We start from the raw sequence: 6,311 nt of genomic DNA on the forward strand, positions 1-6,311 counted from the left end.
GTACCCCCCTCTCTCTCTCTCTCTCTCTCTGCTCTCTGCTCTCGTCTCTCCTCCTCCCACCTCACCGGAATGTTGATGTAAAAAAAAGACACATGGTGTGTCAATAGAAGTTTATCAAATGAAGTCGAGGCCTCGGGCATTCCACTAACGATTAGTGACACCACTGTGACTATGAATTAGGCTGGAAAAAGCTGCAGTGCACCGATACTATAGCAAGGATACAGGGAAAGCCCGCGGATGGCAGTCCTGTTCTGCAACAAGAGACTTGCTCTCATGATGGCGATAAGTGTCCTTCTCTAGGATGGTGTGTGTCATGTACTCAATTGTGACTTAAAGACAGATAAGAGAATTTAGAGGTCATGCATGTGTGTTTTATGGTCCAGTATTAGAGTATTAGTGCAATATTCAGATGACACAGAGCAGAAATGTTCCAGCATCTTCCCTCTGCATGCAGGCCTGTAAAATACAGTACTTTACTCCAGCCATGACGATGAGCTGCAGATTGAGCCCACAGTTGACAGGCAGGGCGGTGAGGCGGGCCTGAAGGGTCTGGAACCGTCCCCTCAGTTTGGCCTGTTTATTTACAGAGCAGTTAGCTAGCGAAACCAGCTCTCGCAGGTACAGGAGCAGATAGAGACCAAGATATACACACACAAACACACTTACCCGCTAATTTCCCCTTTTTCTGTTTTAAATGTTCACATACTTTGTTGTTCACATACAATGTGTTGACTGCTGCAGTGCCTCTCATATTTCACATGCTCCCTCATCTTTTCCTGGCGTGACACTGAAACACTGTTCCTGTGCCAGACAAGCAGCAGACTGAGCATTAACAAGCCAAAGCACCAACAAATCCCTCTCTCTGACCATGTCTATCCACACCCATACACACTACAAACATGTATTTACCCGTGTTCTGATTGGTCACACAACCTCAGTGCGAGTCGTACCCTGCTCTTTTTCCATCTATCTCTCTGATACAGTACGCTGGGGGTCAAAGTGTGTCATATCAGAGTACAGGTCAGCAGGTTGTAATTGCGTTGTGCTGCCTGTGTTGCTGCTTGTCTCCAGCCGTTTCTCGTCACAGAAAACGTTGCCCCGAGGCTATACGCTGGAATGCCACAGGGGGCGCCACCGGACTGAATGTGGCAGCAATGGACGCCTTTACAAATCCCTGTATGCCTTCCAGAGAGCCCAGTACATCACCACTCAGCTACAGATGGCACCACGAGCACACTGTGCAGGTAAGTACCCTTTAGTGAGCGTAATCTGTGTACATTCTATGAAAGTAAGTCATAGATGCCTCCATCTACACACACATATTCATACTATACACATCGATACATACCATCTATCATTCATCATATGTACCAGGGATTAGCAACTTTGATGGGGGTGGGGGCCCCCCAAAAAAATCTGAACGTATTATAAGGTACTGCAGTTGCGCGTGGGTCTGCGTCTCTCCCCCTCCCTCATTGCAAGTTAATTTCGTGCAGTTTAAAGCAAATTTGTTTCAAATCTACTCATTTTACCAGGGGGCAGAGAGGAAAATTTGCCGTTTTACAGCTAATTTCCTGCAATTCTACACATTTTGTCATAGGGTGGAGAGAAATGTTTGCAGTTTTTAATATAATATCTGAGTGAGACTGACTAACAAAATCAATGGGTGCCCACCGGCTGGTAATTTGACCATGATAAAAAGTTTAGACAGCTGGCCACTTAACTAATTTAGCAATCTGAAAAAAAGTGCTGACATTGACTGACTACCAGTCATTGGAGGCTGCAGAGGGGAGGACTGCTCATAACAATGGCTGAAATGGAGTGTAATCGCTGGAAGAAGGTGAATAGAATGCTATCAAACACATGAAAAGCCCCCCGAAAACATGTTTGATACCATTCCATTTACTCCATTCCAGCCGTTATTATGAGCTGTCCTCCCCTCAGCAGCCTCTACTGCTATCACTGACTGACATAACAAGATAAAAACTGTTGATGCACAACCCATATTTTGAAATTGCACCTTGTGTATTCTATTATATTCTATATTTTTTGTTGTTGTGGAAATAGATCAGAGGGCCGCCAGTTGATCATCCCTGATATATACAGTACACACAATCTATACACAGTTCCGCTTGAATGATAAATTATGCCAACGGAAGTAGTCGAGGTAATTGCTGGACCTCCCACATTTTATGCTCGCTTCGAGGCAAGCAATACTGAAGAATGCACGAGAACACCAGCTGTCCCGGACGACTGTGTAAACACGCTCTCCTTAGCCGGTGTGAGCAAGACCTTTAAACAGGTCAACATTCACAAAGCCTCTGGGCCAGACGGATTACCAGGACGTGTACTCAAAGCATGCGTGGACCAACTGGCAAGTGTCTTCACTGACATTTTCAACCTCTCCCTGGCCAAATCTGTAATACCTACATGTTTCAAACAGACCACCATAGTCCCTGTGCCCAAGAAGCGAAGGTAACCTGCCTAAATGATTACCGCCCCATAGCACTCACATCGGTAACCATGAAGTGCTTTGAAAGGCTGGTCATGGCTCACATCAACACCATTATGCCAGACACCCTAGACCCACTCCAATTCACATACCGCCCCAACAGATCCACAGATGACGCAATCTCAATCACACTCCACACTGCCCTTTCCCACCTGGACAAAAGGAACACCTATGTGAGAATGCTGTTCATTGACTACAACTCAGCTTTCAACAACATGGTGCCCACAAAGCTCATCACTAAGCTAAGGACCTTGGGACTAAACACCTCCCTCTGCAACTGGATCCTGGACTTCCTGATGGGCTGCCCCCAGGTGGTAAGGGTAGGCAACAACACATCTGCCACGCTGATCCTCAACATTAGGGCCTCTCAGGGGTGCATGCTTAGTCCCCTCCTGTACTCTCTGTTCACCCACAACACCATCATTAAGTTTGCTGACGACACAACAGTGGTAGGCCTGATCACCAACAATGATGAGATAGCCTATAGGGAGGAGGTCAGAGACCTGGCAGTGTGGTGCCTGGACAACAACCTCTCAATGTGAGCAAGACAAAGGAGCTAATCATGGACTACAGGAAAAGGAGGGCCGAACAGGCCCCCATTAACATTGATGGGACTGAAGTGGAGCGGGTCTAGAGTTTCAAGTTCCTTGGTGTCCACATCACCAACAAACTATCATGGTCCAAACACACCAAGACCGTTGTGAAGAGGGCACAACAACACCTTTTCCCCCCAGGAGCCTGAAAAGATTTGGCATGGGTCCCCAGATCAAAAAGTTTTACAGCTGCACCATTGAGAGCATCCTGACCGGTTGCATCACTGCCTGGTATGGCAACTGCTCGGCATCTGACCATAAGGCACTACAGAGGGTAGTGTGAAAGGCCCAATACATCACTGGGGCCAAGCATCCTGACATCCAGGACCTCAATACTAGGCAGTGTCAGAAGAAGGCCCAAAAAATGGTCAAAGACTCCAGTCACCCAAGTCATAGATACCGCACGGCAAGCGGTACCGGAGTGCCAAGTCTAGGACCAAAAGGCTCCTTAACAGCTTCTACCTCCAAGCCATAAAACAGCTGAATAATTAATCCACCCGGACTATTTACATTGACTTATTTTCTATGCATAGTCCCTTTACAAGTTACCTCGACTAACCTGTATCCCCACACATTGACCCGGTATCAGTACTCCCTGTATATAGCCTAGTTATTGTTATGTAAATGTATTGTATTACTTGTTTTTTACTTTAGTTTATTTAGTAAATATTTTATTAACTCTATTTCTTTCTTTGCATTGTTGGTTAAGGGCTTGTAAGCAAGCATTTCACAGTAAAGTCTACACCTGTTGGATTCGGCGCATGTGACAAATAACATGTGATTTGATTTTAATGACAAAGCAAACACAGGTTTTTAGATTTTTTTTGCAAATGTATAAAAAATTTAATATTGCATTTACATAAGCAAATGCGATTGTACATTTATTTATTTTATTTATTTTACCTTTATTTAACCAGGTAGGCAAGTTGAGAACAAGTTCTCATTTACAATTGCGACCTGGCCAAGATAAAGCAAAGCAGTTCGACAGATAAAACGACACAGAGTTACACATGGAGTAAAAACAAACATACAGTCAATAATGCAGTATAAACAAGTCTATATACAATGTGAGCAAATGAGGTGAGAAGGGAGGTAAAGGCAAAAAAGGCCAAGATGGCAAAGTAAATACAATATAGCAAGTAAAATACTGGAATGGTAGTTTTGCAATGGAAGAATGTGCAAAGTAGAAATAAAAAAATAATGGGGTGCAAAGGAGCAAAATAAATAAATTAATTAAAATTAAATACAGTTGGGAAAGAGGTAGTTGTTTGGGCTAAATTATAGGTGGGCTATGTACAGGTGCAGTAATCTGTGAGCTGCTCTGACAGTTGGTGCTTAAAGCTAGTGAGGGAGATAAGTGTTTCCAGTTTCAGAGATTTTTGTAGTTCGTTCCAGTCATTGGCAGCAGAGAACTGGAAGGAGAGGCGGCCAAAGAAAGAATTGGTTTTGGGGGTGACTAGAGAGATATACCTGCTGGAGCGTGTGCTACAGGTGGGAGATGCTATGGTGACCAGCGAGCTGAGATAAGGGGGGACTTTACCTAGCAGTGTCTTGTAGATGACATGGAGCCAGTGGGTTTGGCGACGAGTATGAAGCGAGGGCCAGCCAACGAGAGCGTACAGGTCGCAATGGTGGGTAGTATATGGGGCTTTGGTGATAAAACGGATTGCACTGTGATAGACTGCATCCAATTTGTTGAGTAGGGTATTGGAGGCTATTTTGTAAATGACATCGCCAAAGTCGAGGATTGGTAGGATGGTCAGTTTTACAAGGGTATGTTTGGCAGCATGAGTGAAGGATGCTTTGTTGCGAAATAGGAAGCCAATTCTAGATTTAACTTTGGATTGGAGATGTTTGATATGGGTCTGGAAGGAGAGTTTACAATCTAACCAGACACCTAAGTATTTGTAGTTGTCCACGTGAAGGCAGGGTAAAGTGACTAGGCATCAGATAGATAATAAGAGTAAAATAAAGAACAGAGTAGCAGCAGCATACACTCAGATATTTCTCAGATAGAGTTCACAGGGTTCAATTCTCGGGCCGACTCTTTTCTCTGTATATATTAATGATGTCGCTCTTACTGCTGGTGAGTCTCTGATCCATCTACGCAGACGACACCATTCTGTATACTTCTGGCCCTTCTTTTGACACTGTGTTAACAAACCTCCAAACGAGCTTCAACGCCACACAACACTCCTTATCTCAGCTCACTGGTCACCATAGCAACACCCACCCGTAGCACGCGCTCCAGCAGGTATATTTCACTGTATGCAGAGGGTCCCTGGTTCGCGCCCGGGTATGGGCGAGGGGACGGTCTAAAGTTATACTGTTGCATTGAAACCTGCGCGGGACCGGGTCTCGGCACCAATGCAACAGTATAACTTTAGACCGTCCCCTCGCCCATACCCGGGAATCGAACCCAGAATCTCTGGTGGCACAGCCTTAGACTACTGCGCCACCCGGGAGGCAAAGAAGTATTTTTAAGCCTTGAGACAATTGAGACATGGATTGTGTATGTGTGCCATTCAGAGGATGAATGGACAACACAAAAGATTGTCGTGCCTTTGAGCAGTGTATGGTAGTAGGTGCCAGGCGCACCGGTTGTATCAAGAACTGCAATGCTGCTGGGTTTTTCATGCTCAACAGTTTCCCATATGTATCAAGAATGGTCGACCACCCAAAGGACATTCAGACAACTTGACACAACTGTGGGAAGCATTGGAGTCAACATGGGCCAGCATCCCTGTGGAACTCTTTCCACACCTTGTAGAGTCCATGTGTAACGGCTGTTGTTTGAAGGAGTGGACCAAAGCGCAGCGTGGAAAGTGTTCATGATTTTCATTATCAAAAACACTCAAACAAAAGAACAATGCGAAAACGAAAGCGAACATTTCTGTCAGGTACAGACACAAAACAGAAAATAACACCACAACAACATAGAGAATAAATAAGGATCTCTAAGGTCAGGGCGAAAAAAGAGGGTGTTTAGGATTTTACCATTTAGTAATGATCTATTATCTAATTATAATTATTTATATATGGTATACAATTCAGTCTATGACAGTGAGAAACCAATAAAACCTTCTACTACTACAACTTTTTTTTTTTAAACAAATTTTAGTATAGATACAGTATGTATTGTAGATAGGGAGATAGAGGAGAGGGAACAGTGAGTGTTGAGTGGCAGAACGGGGATTGAACCACTG

This window comes from Oncorhynchus kisutch, linkage group LG18, assembly GCF_002021735.2.
Source record: "Oncorhynchus kisutch isolate 150728-3 linkage group LG18, Okis_V2, whole genome shotgun sequence".
Taxonomy (NCBI): domain Eukaryota; kingdom Metazoa; phylum Chordata; class Actinopteri; order Salmoniformes; family Salmonidae; genus Oncorhynchus; species Oncorhynchus kisutch.